The sequence below is a fragment of the Delphinapterus leucas genome, chromosome 1 (assembly GCF_059928025.1).
Source record: "Delphinapterus leucas isolate spDelLeu-1000000601 "Yukka" chromosome 1, BTC_Dleu_Yukka2, whole genome shotgun sequence".
Lineage (NCBI taxonomy): Eukaryota > Metazoa > Chordata > Mammalia > Artiodactyla > Monodontidae > Delphinapterus > Delphinapterus leucas.
The window spans coordinates 168,504,408-168,521,817 of NC_143129.1; the positions used below are offsets into that span (position 1 = coordinate 168,504,408).

The 17,410-nt window shown below is 40.6% G+C and overlaps 1 protein-coding gene across 1 annotated transcript in view; it reads right to left on the bottom strand.

Moving 5' to 3' along the window:
* The window catches only part of PHACTR4 (phosphatase and actin regulator 4), a 127,506-nt gene extending 110,898 nt beyond the window's left edge, over window positions 1–16,608 (bottom strand). Inside the window, exon 1 of the mRNA XM_022551735.2 lies at window positions 16,548–16,608. The gene's annotated coding sequence lies outside the window, so the exon portion shown is untranslated. The remainder of the gene's footprint in view (window positions 1–16,547) is intronic.
* Window positions 16,609–17,410: the final 802 nt, after the last annotated feature.

Here is a 17,410-nt window from a genome sequence, read left to right on the forward strand (position 1 = left end):
TAGGGCAAATAATAAGAAAAGTAATTTTAGTTTTATTTTATATCTGCAAAACTAAAAGCCTTGATCTATAGTTTACCTAATAGATATTTAATGCTGCTGTTGCTAATGGTAGCCATAGTCTTGATGGTATTAACATTAGTGTATGAAAATCGTGAAATACAACTATCCCCTTCCCAGCTTTAGCAAAACCGTTCATATGTACCAGCTTCCTCAACTTTAATAACCATGGCTAGGTCGATCTAGTGAGAGAAACACATAAGCGTGCACTGTAGACTAATAACTTCTGATATTAAAAGCAAAAATGGTTCTTTATCTCAATCACCCTAGTAATAGCCTTCATTCTTTGTTTCACTTTGTGTGTCCAAGATAGCCACAAGTTGTAAATACAGATATAAATGAGTCTACCAATATGTGAACCATCAAGAATGAAAAGATTATCTTTCTGCCTTTTCTATTCCTTTTTATGGCACTTCCAAAATGCTAGACCCGTGCTCTGCAAAATAACCTTCTTCCTCCTGAGAAAGCACAACAAGTGAATATAATTATTCAGGCAAAAACTAAAGAACAAACATTTACTGGGTAGATGGTTAAGAGAACTCAGATTATTTTCCATTGAACAAATCAGCATAAGTTAGTTTTAAATATCATTCACTCACACAAAACTGATTAGTCATTTTGGTCACAAAAGATAATACTGCAGAATTTAATCTCCTTGTCCTTTTGGCTTCAAGTGGGATTAATAATACCTGACCTCAAAGAGTTGTGAGAATATCATGAAATAGTATTTGTTAAAAAAAAATAAAACAGTAAAAAATGAGCTGTGCCTGCATACAGTAAGTACTTAATAACTGTTCAGCTAAGCAAGTGGCTATTAAGAACCAATTATTGATAGATGCCAAGTACCGTGCCAGACAGTGTACAAAGAGAAGTAAGTTTATGGTCTTTAAACTTAAAAAGCAACACCAGTAAAGAAAAAGGGATGGTCATGTTAACAAATAGGTATTAATATAATATACATGCAATAATGTAAATACAGGTAGCAAAGAAAAGGCTTCCCCCGCCCTTTCCTTTTTAACCACATGAGAAATAGGGCTGGACTTCCATGTAATGCTAAAGCTCACCCCACTCCTTGATTTTAGTTCCAAATCAAAACTCAAAGCAGATTTTAGCTGTCATGAGTCTAAGCTTGACCAGAATACATAATATCTACAAATATTATCAAGATGATGAAGCCAATTTACATTGGCAGAGAAGGGACAATTTAAAGTATCATTTCCATTTATTCCTTGGACTTGACCAGAAAGCACACCATTACAGAAATAAACAAAATTAAGAAACAGTGTATCAACTGCTCTTCCAGAGTGATCTACAATTGCTCAGACAGATGCTACTACCTTAATGTAAGGAATTAACACTGTAATCTACATGTACCATTATTATCTGTCACCACAGAATCTACCCCTTTGACTGGAAATTGGAAAACTTCTAGTTTCTTAAAATAACTTTCTTTGCCATTTCTTAACTATTTTTGTTAATACTACATAGAAATTTGGCAGCTACAAATAGTTGGTTCACAAAGAACTTCATTTGTTTTTGCCTTACCAGAAAAATGAAACATTATAAAGAGATTTACAGATAAGTTAAAAATATAAATTGGATTTTGGCAGAAATAAAAAATATTGAAAAATTTAAAATAGAGATTTACAATCATGCTCTCAGTACAACAGCTTTACAAATGTCTTTTAAAAGGTCTGTTCAATAAAAATTACACTTGCAAAAAGATTACTTAATTTTAAGCACAAATAATGAACATCTAACATATTACTTAAGGGTAAAGACATAAAAACGGGGGTAATTTCCCTTTTTAAGAAAAACTGTAGTGGCTTCCCTGGTGGCACAGTGGTTAAGAATCCGCCTCCTGATGCAGGGCACACGGGTTCGAGCCCTGGTCCGGGAAGATCCCACATTGCCGCAGAGCAAGTAAGCCCGTGGGCCACAACTACTGAGCCTGCGCTCTAGAGCCTGCGAGCCACAATTACTGAGCCTGAGTGCCACAACTACTGAAGCCTGCGCACCCTAGAGCCCACGCTCCGCTGAAGCCTGTGCACCGCAATGAAGTGTAGCCCCCGCTTGCTGCAACTAGAGAAAGCCCGCGTGCAGCAATGAAGACCCAATGCAGCAAAAATAAACAAATAAATAAATTTATTTTAAAAAAACAAAAACTGTAACCTCCTCCTAGTTAAACAGTCCTTCTGTCTAAGTCCATTCACACTAAGCAGTATGAATCAGCTTTGAAACAGAGGTGTGGCTTACTGATAACCAAAAGTACTCTCAGGAAATATCATTAGTGAGTTATAAAGGACAGATCTCAGCAAGGGCAATTCAAATAGCCATGACAAAATCTACACCCAGAAAAATGTAGCACTGGCATTATGTATATCACATTTTGAGAAAATCCCCCAGAACAAAACATATTTTTAAAAGCTACAGTATTCAGTGATATATCAAATCTTCTTAAAAAACAGTTTTGGCAGTGAACATTAACTATGATGAAAATACTATTTATAAAATCTCCAAAAATAACTTTATCCCCAAACTGAAAATGTAAAGAAATGAAATTCATATTTGTTGTCAACTTGACTTTTAAAATAGTTATGTGATGAAGACACATGAACAAATAAATGGGAATGATGAGAGGGAATTCACTGAAGAAATACAAATGGTTAATAAAGATGAAAATATGTTCAACCTGATTATTAATAAGGAAAATGCCAATGTAAAGTGAGTTTTATTTTTATTTTTCTTGCCTATCAGAATGGCTAAAAATTTGAAGATTTAAACTATTCAGTTTGGCGGGGAGAGGAAGGAGAAAAGGAAAGATATTGATCAAAGGGTATAAGATAAGTAAGTTCTGGAGACCTAAAGTACAGCATGATGACTACAGTTAATAATAATGTATTGTATACTTGAAATTTGCTGAGAGTAGATCTCAAATGTTTTCAACACACACATGTGTGCACGCTGGTAACTGTGTGAGGTGATGGATATGTTAATTAGCTTGATGTGGTAACCATTTCACAAAATATATGTACATCAAAATATCACACTGTATACCCTAAACACATACACTATTTATTTGTCAATCATATCTCAATAAAGCTGGAAAAAAAGAGAATAAAATATCCAGTATTGATGGTATTCAAGAAACAAAAGCGGCAATGGAAAAAAAAAAAAAAAAAGCGGCAGTGGGTGGTGGGATGAATTGGGAGATCGGGATTGACATATATACACTAGTATGTATAAAATGGATGACTAATAAGAACCTGCTGTATAAAAAAATAAATAAAATAAAATTCAAAAATTCAAGAAAAAAATAATACTAATGCATAGAAAAGTATTCTCATAAATTAACAGGTAATTTGATGTGTCTTTTTGGAGGACACTTTGGCAGTACCAATCAAATTTGTAAACCTTTGACCCGGCAATTCCACTTCTAAAGTACAGATATACTAGACTCAAAAAGATATTGTGGCAGTATTATTTATAATGGCAAAAACTCGAGATACCTGAAATGTCTGTCAACGGGAAAATGGCTAAAGAATGAAACCTTCATACATTGAATGCCATGAAGACATTCAAAGATCTACTGTGTCCTGACATTAAAGGATATACTCAACATATTGTTGAATGAAAAAAAGAAACAAGTTGCATAACGAAAGGTAGGATTATAAGGCTACACACCAAAAGGGTTCTCAGTGGAAGTTTGGAGGGGACAGGAGTGGGGATAAGAGAGAGAGAGTAGGATGATAAGGACTTTTGCTTTTTATTTTATGTACTTATATACTATCTGAATTTTTATTGTATATTTCCTTTACAATCAAAAATTATTTTTAGGGAATTCCCTGGCGGTCCAGTGGTTAGCACTCCGCACCTCCATTGCAGGAGCATGGGTCTGATCCCCGGTCAGGGAACTAAGATCCTGAATAGCATGACCAAAAAAAAAAAAAAATTATTTTTAAGATTTGCAGAATCAGAATTAATCATCTTATTTCTTCTCCTGGAATACTTGAGACTAAAGTTGTGTTTTAGGCAAGAAAAGTTTCCCTTTTATAGATGAAGCTTGGTTAAATATATCTATACAGTGTTAGAAATCAAGTAAAAATGGTCAATGGAAAGACTGACAAATGAATTTTTAAAAATAGTTTCATAAGATACATGCACCTCCTATGTTCATAGCAGCACTATTTCCAACAGCCAACACATGGAAACAACCTAAATGTCCATCGACAGATGAATGGATAAAGAAGATGTGGTACATATATACAATGAAATATCACTCAGCCATTAGAAAGAATGAAATAATGCCATTTGCAGCGACATGGATGGACCTAGAGATTATCATACTAAACAAAGTAAGTCAGAAGGAGAAAGACAAATACCATATGATATCACTTATATGTGGAATCTAAAATACAACACAAATGAACATATCTACAAAACAAAAACAAAAACAGACTCACAGACACAGAGAACAGACTTGTGGTTGCCAAGCGGGAGAGCGAGTGGGGGAGGGAAAGACTGGAAGTTTGGGATTAGCAAATGTAAACTATTATATACAGGATGGATTACATCAAGGTCCTACTGTATAGGAAACTATATTCAATATCTTATGATAAACCATAAGGAAAAGAATATGAAAAAGAATATATATGTATATGACTGAGTCACTTTGCTGTACAGAAGAAATTAACACAATATTGTAAATCAACTATACTTCAAAAAAATTTTTTAAAAAGTTTCATGTATCCCTGGATCATACGATATCACATATGAATACTTTTTCATGAAATAATATTGAGGATCACTATTTATAGGAACTTAATGTGGCATAACTGATGTTTAATAGGTTAACCCTTTTTTAAAAAAATTTATTTTGGCTGTGCTGGGTCTTAGTTGCAGCATTCGGGATCTTCATTGTGGCATGCGGACTCCTTAGTTGCAGCATGCATGAGGGATCTAGTTCCCCGACCAGGGATCGAACCCCAGGCCCCCTGCCTTGGAAGCACGGAGTCCTACCCACTGGACCACCAGGGAAGTCCCAGTAGGTTAACCCTTTTAATCTCTTTTAATTAAAAAGAAGAAGTTGCTCAACAACTGCTCCTTAATATTTTCCTTTCTGTTCTGCCCTCCAAAAGCACTAGCACATACTAAAATATTTTAGTTACCAAATCCTCTAAACCTTTTATTAATAATTCTTAATATAAGCACCCTGAAGATAGTTAAATGCTTGCTCTTCTCTGGAGAGTTAAGAGGCTAGAGAGAAGCTTCTGATTTTCTACAAAATAAAACAAATGTAAGCACAAAGAGGAGACAGTTTTAAAAATATAAAGAAATAGGGCTTCCCTGGTGGTGCAGTGGTTGAGAGTTCACCTGCCGATGTGGGGACGTGGGTTCGTGCCCCGGTCCGGGAAGATCCCACATGCCACGGAGCAGCTGGGCCCGTGAGCCATGCCCGCTGAGCCTGCGTGTCCGGAGCCTGTGCTCCGCAACGGGAGAGGCCACAACAGTGAGAGGCCCGCGTACCGCAAAATAAATAAATAAATAAACACAGACACAAAAGGTCAAATATTATGATTCAACTTATATGTGGCACCTAGAATAGGCAAATAGCAGACAAAAAGCAGAACAGAGGTTACCAGGGGTTGAGGGGGGAGGACAATGGAGAGTTATTTAATGGGTACAGAGTGTGGGATGCTGAAAAAGTTCTGGAAATGGATATTGGTGATGGCTGCACAACACTGTGAATGTACTTAATACCACTGAATTATACACTAAAGAAAGGATAAAATGGTAAATTTTACAGTTTGAAAAAGTTTGCAATCATTAATGCAGTTGCAGAGAAGCAGACTTCTTACTTATCTTATGCCATAATATGCAAATGCATATTCGTTTAACAGAACGGTCTTAGTGGTCTGTGCCCACAATGGAAGGACAAAGCCCCTCTCCCAATTATACAAAGATATCCCAGAAGCCAATTATCTCTGGGATTTTATGCAAGCACATAGAATATGTAAAAGACTGTTCGTAAAATAGTCAATCTTAATGGTATCACCAATAGGTAAAAAACATCGTGGGACTTCCCTGGTGGTCCAGTGGTTAAGAATCTGCCTTCCGATGTAGGAGACGCGGGTTCAATCCCTGGTCCGGGAAATAAGATCCCACAGGCCACAGGGCAACTAAGCCTGTGTGTTCTGGAGCCCACATGCTGCAACTACTGAGCCCGCATGCTCTGAAGCCCCCACACCACAATGAAAGATCCTGCATGCTGCAACAAAGATCCCATGTGCCGCAACTGAGACCCAACGCAGCCAAATAAATAAATATAAATAAATTTATTTTTAAAAAATTGTGTCTTTTTAAAATACTTACAGCAAAGATGCACCCATATCCTGAATCCTAATGCTCTCCCTCAAATGTAAATTCAGAGGAAGGGACGGGAGGCAAAGCTGAGTGTGTGCAAATAAAAGGAAGTGGAAAGTACTCTTCATACCTTCTGACTGGTTCTATCCAGTTATTCTTTGGTATCTACTGGCAGTATTTATTTTTAACATCTTTATTGGAGTATAACTGCTTTACAATGGTGTGTTAGTTTCTACTGGCAGTATTTTTAAAAGGGGTTTATCCATGAGGGAGGGGAAGACAGGTAAGGCTACCCTCCTTAGGAACTCTCCCCCTTTCTACCTGTCACCCACAGGAAGAGGGGAAAAAGTATTTCAGGGCTCTACTTTTTAACCTTGATTAACAGGCAATCAACCACCCAAAGAACGACTATTATCTATGAAACCCACTCCGAGGTAAATAAGAATAAAATACATCATCAACACGAATGTGAGAAAAATACTTCATATTTTTTTAATATCCTTGATCCCTTATAAAGATTTTTAATTTCTAATGACCTAGGTGGATATTAGTAGTGCAAGTTTAAGAAGAACACTTCAATTTAGTGTCCTCCAAAGCTTAAAATGTCCTCACGAAACAATGCTACTAGAAATAACTGGATACGGGACTTCCCTGGTGGTCCCGTGGTTAAGACTCTGTGCTCCCAAGGCAGGGGGCCCGGGTTCGATCCCTGGTCAGGGAACTAGATCCCGCATGCTGAAACTAAGGCCCAGAACAACCAAATAAATAAATAAATATTTTTTTAAAAAGAAATAACTGGATAGCATTAAGAAAAATATTAACTTCACGCTGGTCAGAATGGCCATCATCAAAAAATCTACAAACAATAAATGCTGGAGAGGGTGTGGAGAAAAGGGAACCCTCTTGCACTGGTGGTGGGGATGTAAATTGATACAGCCACTATGGAGAACAGTATGGAGGTTCCTTAAAAAACTAAAAATAGGGGCTTCCCTGGTGGCGCAGTGGTTGAGAGTCCGCCTGCCAATGCAGGGGACACGAGTTTCTGCCCCGGTCCGGGAGGATCCCACATGCCGCGGAGCGGCTGGGCCCGTGAGCCATGGCTGCTGAGCCTGTGCGTCTGGAACCTGTGCTCCACAATGGGAGGGCCACGGCAGTCAGAGGCCCACGTACCGCCAAAAAAAAAAAAAAAAAAAAAAAACCAACAAAAAGACTAAAAACAGAACTACCATATGACCCAGCAATCCCACTACTGGGCATGTACCCTAAGAAAACCATAATTCAAAAAGACACATGCACCCCAATGTTCACTGCAGCACTGTTTACATTAGCCAGGTCATGGAAGCAACCTAAATGCCCATCAACAGCAAATGGATAGAGAAGACGTAGTACATTATATACAAAGGAATATTACTCAGCCATAAAAAGGAACGATACTGGGTCATTTGGTGAGACGTGGATGGATCTAGAGACTGTCATACAGAGTGAAGTAAGTCAGAAAGAGAAAAACAAGTATCGTATATTAACGCATATATGTGGAACCTAGAAAAATGGTACAGATGAACCAGTCTGCAGGGCAGAAATTGAGACACAGATGCAGAGAACAAATGTATGGACACCAAGGGGGGAAAGCGGCGGGGTGGTGGTGGTGTTGGTGTGATGAATTGGGAGATTGGGATTGACATGTATACACTGATGTGTATAAAATGGATGACTAATAAGAACCTGCTGTATAAAAAAATAAAAAAATAAAATTAAAAAATTAAAAAAACAAACGTTTTTCCCACACCTCAAAATTAATTTTTCAAAAAAAAGAAGAAAGAATGGGAGAAACAGAAGTTGAGAAATTAATATTTGCTCCACCTATGGAGAAACAATTTTCTAATGATGGAAGAAATTACAAAGGAACCAGTGAAGAGCTATGGCATGAAATATTTAGATTTCTGTACAAAACAAAACAAAAATAAAAATGAATATCTCATGGACTTCCCTGGTGGCACAGTGGTTGAGAATCCGCTTGCCAATGCAGGGGACATGGGTTTGAGCCGTGGTCCGGGAAGATCCCACATGCCAAGGAGCAACTAAGCCCATGTGCCACAACTACTGAGCCTGCGCTCTAGAGCCCGTGAGCCACAACTACTGAGCCCAAGTGCCACAGCTACTGAAGCCTGTGTGCCTAGAGCCTGTGCATCGCAACAAGAGAAGCCACCACAATAAGAAGCCTGCGCACCGCAATGAAGAGTAGCTCCCGCTCGCCACAAACTAGAGCAAGCCTGTGTGCAGCAATGAAGACCCAACGCAGCCAAAAATAAATAAATAAATAAATTTTAAAAAAAACAGTCAACAAGGACCTACTGTATAGCACAGGGAACTATACTCAATATTATGTAATAACTTATAAGGTAAAAGAATCTGAAAAAGGATATATATGCTGTACATCTGACATGAGATATTTTAAATCAACTCTATTTTAATAAAAAAAAGATTTTTTAAAGAAGTAAAATAAAGGCGTTCCCTGCTAGCCTAGTGGTTAGGATTCCGGGCTTTCACTACCGTGGCCCAGGTTCAACCCCTGGTCGGGGAACTCCCACAAGCTGTGCCGCAAGCTGTGCGGCGTGGCCAAAATAAATAAATGAAATGAAATGAAAAAAATAAATAAAATATTTTAAAAATCAAGCACTATGTAAATGTTCATACCTGGTGATCCAGTAATTTCATTTTTTAAATTTATTTTTATTGATGTGTAATTGAATTACAGCGTTGTGTTAATTACTGCTGTACAGAAAAGTGACTCAGTTATACATATATGTACATTATTTTTCACATCCTTTTCCATTATGGCTTATCACAGGATATTGAATATGGCAGTAATTTCATTTAAAAAAAAAGTTACATGTACAGAGACCTATGTGGAAATATTATTCACAATGGTTAAATAAATTGAAGCCAACAATATAGGAATCTTTTGTTCAGTTGTTCTTTAATTTTTTTTTTTTTTTAATTTGGCTGCGCTGTGTGGCTTGCCAGATCTTAGTTCCTGGACCAGGAATTGAACCTGGGCCTACTGCAGTGAAAGCACCAGGTCCTGACAACTGGACCGCCAGGGAATTTCCCTTAGTTCAGTTTATTTTCATAAACAGGCACTGTTTAGTGGGGAGAATAAAGAGGTAAATAAGCTACAGAGGGAAAAGTGCCCTGCAAAGACATGGACAAAGTGCTCTGGGATCACTCAAGGTAAGGATGAATCATTAACCTTTTAAGCCAGTTTTTGACACTGTATTTCCAACCTAAGTGCAAAGAAGAGAACAGGTAGCTGGGTAGATAGAATCAAGTACGTTGGTTATCTGCTAGATATCTGCAGGGTCAAGGCGGGCTAAGACAGTTCTCTATAAGAGATTTTGTTGAGTTCCATCAGAATTAGCCATGCACAAAGGAAACAAACAAATGAAGCAATGTACTTAAGTTCTGTGAGATAATCATAAAATTTTTATCTACCCTTAAATAAAATACAGTCAACAACTATTTAAAAAATATTCCTGGAAATTTGGCTAACAAGTTCACATTTGAGAGAATAAATGCAGAGAATCTTTAACAATGGAGGGTTTTTATTTTAAGTCACAGATATGATTCAAGATTTGATTTTAATGTATACCTGAAAAAACATCCAGCAACATCATATACTACATACAAATTTCTAAGTTCAGTGCACTGATAGTACATACCCTGAGAGGTTTCCCTTACCACTCAGTACCCTGGAAGTGAAGGATGCACTTTAAACCAGTTCTCACTCCCTTGTACAGCACTGATCACAGTACTAATCCCTTTTTCTTTGCCAGGTATAATCATATCTTTTCTCATATTTACTAAACACTATACAGTTTACAAAGACTCTCATATACATTATCCCATCTGACACTTTTGAAGAAATAGTTACTAACTCTGTTTTATAAATGAGGAAACTTAAAGTTCAAGAAGGTCAGCTGACTTGGATAGTCACAGCTAAGAAGTGATGGAGCTGGAACTAGAACGTAGGTTTTCAGACTCCAAAGGTAGTAAATACATTGTATTGAGTAACTATGTCAGAACTTTCAGATTGTCAAAACAAACACCTGGTGCTTTTAACACAATAGAGAAGTTCAACTGAAAACCAAGCTTGAATCTGAAGGCTGTATGGTTTCAATCATCTCTTCCCTAAAAATCAGTCACTAAACACACTTCCTCTCCTAAACTCCTTGGAATACCATAAAAATCCTAGAATTTGAGAAATCAACTAAACCAGACCCTTTTAGAGATGAGAAAACTGAAGCATAAGACTTGTGACTTGCTCTGAGCCTCCCATTACAACACAGTTTGTCTTTTTCTAAGGCCCACATCAACAGTACTGTATTCAAGAAATGTCTGAGAATGGAGGAGACAGGATGGATGGCCGACTGGCTAATTTGTCTGACCTTGGTGGGGCCCTAACTGAGGTTCAGCAGCCCTTTTGCTCATCTCTGGTGGGCTCCCTTACATTTTCCATGACTGCTATTCCAAACTTTTAACACTCTCTGAAGTCCTCTAGCCCACTCTATTCTTTGATCATTCTGCAGATAACTTAACTCATTCATTCAGAAAGAAAGATTTTAAACAAAGAAGTCATCAGGCATTAACAGACCCTACAAGGCAGAAATTATTATTCTAAACTTTGAAGTCAAAATATATCTGGGTTCCAGATCTCTTCAATTACTTAAAGGTGCCTTTGAGAAATTTAATCTCTCTGAGCCATACCTCCTTCAGCTGTCAAATGGGAATGCCCACCCAATCTACAGAATTTTTGTAAAATTAAATGAAATAGCACATAGAAAAGTACCTAGATCAGTGTCTGGGTACAAAATAGGCTGTTGGTAACTTACTCCAATTCAATGTCCACCTCCGTCACTTCAAATATATCTTCTCCCATCCTTTCTTCATGTTTCATTTTCAAGGCTCACCTCTCTATGAGCTTTGATTTTATTTCCTCCCAATGTTTCTCTATTATCTTCCTTTTCTTTTGCGCAGATCTTCAATATCTAGCTCTCCGCTGGCTCCTTTTCCTTTACCTTCAAACATGTCAAATCTCTCCCGTTTTTTAAAATCAAAACAAAATCAGAAAAAAGCCCTCAATCCTGCCTCCTCTTTAGCACTTACTCTAAATATGCTCCTAAACCCTCTAAGATAGCAAGCAATTACCTCAAAAGAGATCAGCTTATGTCAATTTCCTGCTTAAAAACTTTTGATGGTTTAGCAATTCCTTAATCATAAAGCCTGAAGTCTTCTTTTGGCCGTGCCACCACACAGCTTGCGGGATCTTAGTTCCCCGACAAGGGACTGAACCCAGGCCACAGCAGTGAAAGTGCCGACTGCTAACCACTGGACTGCCAGGGAATTCCCATAGCCTGAAGTCTTTAACAAGCATTCTGAATCCTTCTCAGCACCCAGCCATCGATCTTTCCTTTCACCGGCCATTGCACTTTTCAACTTCTCAGCCCCACTGGTCCAGAGATCCCTAAGTATTCCATAACTTTCTAGAATGATATGTATATGTTTCCTTTCTTAAAAAATATTTAATTATGTATTTATTTATTTGGCTGCACCGGTCTTAGTTGTGGATGTGAGATCTTTTAGTTGCGGCATGTGGGATCTTTAGTTGTGGCATGTAGGCTTTTAGTTGCGGCACACAGGATCTAGTTCCCTGACCAGGGATTGAACCCAGGCTCTATGCATTGGGAGTGCGGAGTCTTAACCACTGGACCACCAGGGAAGTCCCAGCATATGTCTCCTTATATGCAGTTTTCTGGGGTGAAAATCTATTGCTATTCTCAAATTTTCTAGAGGGGGTACCTGAACCAAAAAATGTAAAAACCCACTGCAATATCCTCTAGCCACACCAGACACACACCTTATACTTCAGCATCTCCATTCCTATGCTCAAACTGCCCCCTCTGGCTGGAATAACCTTAATAGTAACTGTTCTTATTAATTCCTCAAGAACAAGCTCCAAAATCACTTCCTCTGTAATGCCTTCCTTCACTGTCTACCAAAACAGAATCATTCAGTCCCTTACCTATAGTATAACACATCCCTATTTAATACTCACCAGGCTACTAGGTGTTGTAATGTTGTAAGCTTTAAGGCGGGAGCTATATACCTTCACATCTTTGTACCGCCAGAACATAACCCAGGTCCTAGCACATGATGGGCAAAACAAAAAAATCTGCTGAACAATTTTGGCACTCAACTGCTCCTGCCCACTTCTGTTACTCATTCACTCATTCACCAAACATTTATAAAGTTCCAATGAAATACCTGGAACTGTGTGCCAAGCAGTAAGGATGTAGACTAGGGCATGGTCCCTGACATTAAGGCAGTTAACTGTGACAATACAGAATAATAATGGTCTTATTTGATAAGTGCTATTTAAAAAGGTCTACATGAAGGGCTATGATAGCCCATGTGAAGATGTGACTAACACTCACAGAAGGTTTAACAATGGGACATCAGACTCTCTCAGAACAGAGAATGCAACTACTCTCTTTGTCTTTCTTTTTTTTTTTTAATTAATTAATTATTTGTTTGTTTTTTATTTTTGGCTGTGTTAGGTCTTCATTGCTGTGCACGGGCTTTCTCTAGTAGTGGCGAGCAGGGGCCACTCTTCGCTGCAGTGCGCAGACCCTTCATTGTTGTGGCTTCTCTTGTTGCAGAGCACGGGCTCTAGGCCTGCGGGCTTCAGTAATTGTGGCACGCAGGCTCAGTAGTTGTGGCTCGTGGGCTCTAGAGCGCAGGCTCAGTAGTTGTGGTGCACGGGCCTAGTTGCTCCACAGCATGTGGGATCTTCCAGGGCCAGGGCTCAAACCCACGTCCCCTGCATTGGCAGGCGGATTCTTAACCACTGCGCCACCAGGGAAGCCTTGTCTTTCTTTATAAACAACCTTTCCCCAATGTTCCTTTTCCTTTTCTAATAGCAGTAACAATAACTTACCACAGGAATGTGAAGGGTACAGTGCAACCAAATTTTTATCCTACTCGATTCTGGAAACAATTCCACAAGCTAGGTAGATCAGGAATCATTACACCCATGTTAAAGATGAGAAAACTAAAGTTCAAAGAGCTTACTGATCAAAATTGCACAGTAAATAAGAGGGGATTTATTTAGTACTTATTTACAGTCTTAGTCCTCCCTTTCAAACCTAATCAGTTTGTAAGCCCCAGAGAAAAAAGACTTGTTCTCACTGCTTTGTCCTCAGGGACTACAAAGGTGCTTAAAACACAACAGGTGGGGTTTGCCTGGTGGCTCAGTGGTTAAGAATCCGCCTGCCAATGCAGGGGACACAGGTCCGAGCCCTGGTCCGGGAAGATCCCACATGCCGCGGAGCAACTAAGCCCGTGCGCGCCACTACTGAGCCTGCGGTCTAGGGCCCGCGAGCTACAGCTACTGAAGCCTGCGTGCCTAGAGCCTGTGCTCTGCAACAAGAGAAGCCACTGCAATGAGTATAGCTTGTGCATGGCAACGAAGAGTAGCCCCCACTCAACACAACTAGAGAAAGCCCCAACGCAGCCATAGACAAATAAATAAATAAAATAACTTCCCTTCTTAAAAAAAAAAAAAAACACAACAGGCTTTCAATAAATATTTGACTGAACTGATTTGAAAATACAGCAGACCAACAGCAAAAAACACAAAGGAAAAAAGCTCCTTCCCATTATGATGGCATAATAAAAGATTTAAAACAGGCTTCTACTAGTTAGAAAGGCTATACTAACTGTACTGACTCAATTCCACTGGCATGTAATGCATTTTACCTAAGAAGAATTTAAGTAAGGGAGGTGAAGTAGGTTTTTATTTCTGATGTCACATTCATGGCATGTACTGACATAAACCCAGGCTTAAACTGCAAGTTTGAAACTGATCAAAAGTTTTTATTAAAAGCAAAAACTAAGACAGCATTTTCTTGAGTTTTGACTCCCTGGCTAGAAAAATGTCTGAATATCAGTTCCTTCTGTTATTTTCAGCAGCTGACGCTGCTGTATATACGTTCTCCAATATATTTCTTAATATGCCTTTAAGCAAAGATTAGTTAAACCCTTTTAGTAAATAAAACTTTCAATAACCATTAGTCAGAACCACAGCCCAATAACTCACCACCCTTCCCCACCTCCAGGGCTCCATAAAGTTGCCATTCTGCCTGGGCACAAGGTAACACAGCATACCATAAGACAAGGTGACGGAACCAATGTTCAGTATGGCAATTGTCTGTGGTCCTAGAAAGTCCAGTTCCTTATAAATCAGGAGCTCTGACTGAAAATATTTCCATATTTTTCTCCAATATTTAAATTTCAGTGAATCACAAGCTGTTGATAGTGTTATGATAAATAACTGCAATAGGCGTGTGGTAACGGATAGAGCCCTGGATTTGGAATACGGTTTACTCTACTATTTCCTATCCAGGTTAACTGTGTGACCCCCGGCAAGTCAGTTAACATTTCAGAGGCCGTCAATTTAACATTTTACAGCTGTAAAATGAGAGAACCACCACCTCACAGAACTGCACAGTGAAAATTCAATTATATAACATATATGAACAGTTTTCAAAAATAGCACTGTGGGAATTCCCTGGTGGTCCAGTGGTTAGGACTCCATACTTCCACTGCAGGGGGCACGGGTTCAATTCCTGATCGGGGAACTAAGATCCCTCAAGCCAGGGAGGGAGACCACAAAAAAAAAAAAGCACCGATAGCACTATCATCCCTACACAATATTACTAACACAATCAGAGATTCTCAGAGTAAATCACTTGCATTAAGAGATATCAAACAAAGTAATAAAGTACAAAGGGTTTTATTTGCCTACGTGACTAGGGTGGGAATTTTACCTATATAACTTCAATAACCTTCCCTGATTCATGTAAAGGGATCCTGGTTGTCCTCATTTCAGAGACTTGAAAGACTAACGTATTTTTCAAGAGGAGTATCTGCAATGGCTTTTATTTTAAAAGCTTTACCTTAAGCTGAACCTAGTCTTCCAACGGGACATACAAAAAGATACCACTAACAAAATGTGATCAAACCCACAAAATTCACCAGTTGCAGTAAGGATCTACTACCTCTCCTCCCTCAAACTGGCTTGATTTCGATTACTTCTGTAGCTTTCTAGAAGCCACTAGGTTTCTGGTTTCTTTATAAAGCAGATCCTTCTATTAATGGACATTTGCTTTCAACTCTGCGTTTTCAGCAGAAGTGAAAATGGATTTGAGGGGAATACAGGGCGTGGAACTGGGCGGCTGGATGATGTGGTCTTTTTCTGCGTGCAATGGATGAAGAGGCTGCTCGCTGCCCTATAAATCACTTTCTCTCCTCCGAGATTCTAGCGGTGTGTGAATTACCGTTCTGACCATCCGCACCGGTTCTGATTCCTCTATCACAGCAGCGACCCATACGGACTTCGAAGCAAATTCGATCCCTTCCCGGTTTCCTGGGGAGGGGGGCTCACTTCTTTCCCATAGGCCCATCCCCCCTCCAGAAAAATGCCTGGAGATTAGTGCCCTGAAGCCAACCGGGACTGACGTTTAAGAGTTGGACAATAACCTCGAGGTTTCGATAGAAATCCCGTCCGCCTCGCCTTGGCTCCGAAACCTCCGATCTGCCCAGCTGGGATGCAGAGGTATGAGGGAAGGCAGGTTTGAAAAGTGGACTTTGACCCGATCTAGTTATCGTAACCGGATCCCCTGTCAGGGACCGGCTCCTGTCAGGGACTGGCCCGGCGGGCTCCCCCGAGGAGGCGACTCCACGCCCGGGCACAAAGGGGCGCAAAGCAGCCGAGACAAAAGGGCCCAGCCAAGTCGCGGTGGGCGGAGAGGACGAGCCTGAGCGAGACGAGCCGCAGGCGGAGAAGCCAAGGCGGACGGTTGTGGGAGGGCCGAGGAGGAGGCGGCGGCCACCGCCCGCCCCGCCCTGGCTCGAAGCGACCACGGCCCGGCCGTTACCCCGGCCCGGCCGTTACCCCGGCCCGCACCGCCACCCTCTCGCGGAGCTGAAAGCGTGGCCCGAGCCTACCAGGCGCCCGCAGCCCGACTCCGTGCACTTTCCGCTCACTTCCCCTTGCTTGCCGAACTCACCCGGGGCGTCGCCGCCGCCTCCTCAGCCTCCACAGTGGTTTCCCCCGGAAATCCTACCTGGCCTGCCGGCCGCCAGGCTGCAGCCAGAGACTTCGGCCCCCGGGGAGGGGGGGGTGGGGGGGGAAAGGGAGCCGGCGGGACAGTGAGGGGTAGGAAGTGCCGCCGCGGGGGGCTCATGGGACTTGTAGTTCCAGGAGGAGCCAGCTGTGCCGCGGGCCGGACAAAATGGCGGGAACCTCTCGCCCTTAGTTCTGGGCGGTCGGCCCCACACGGCCTCTCTGGGCATGCGCCGCCCCTTCTTGTAAAAGAGCTTGGGCACCTTTCCTGCTATGCAGGAGGGCAAAGGTCTTTGGACTTGGGAGGAGAGAGTTCAATGCTGGGTTTCAGGGAGTGCCTAAGGAGGGAGCTGATGAAGGTGTGCTGTTATAGAAATCTGTGCCCAGTCCCTGTCTGGCTAAAGTTCAGTTATAATCTCCGCAAAGGAAAAAGCTATTGAGGGCCAGTTACTGAAGTGCAGTAAACTTAGAAGCAAGTTACCCTCAATTTTGTGCATAAGGAAGAAACCCAGGAATCATTTTTATCTCCTTCAGCCTATTAAGTCCAGTCATTTTACATCCCAGTTCCTTACCAGTTTTTCCACTACCACCTTTCCAAGGGGAGGTACCATCACCTTTCCAAGTTTCTCTAGTTTCAGGCCTCCAGGCAGTCACCCTCCAAACACCTTCCTTCCCGCTGCCAGAGGATCTTTCTAAATGCCAAACACATTGTGTCACAACCCAAGTTAGACCTAAGTGTAAAACCTAAAGCTACAAAACTTTTAGAGGAAAACACAGGAGGAAATCCATGTGACTTTCAAACACACA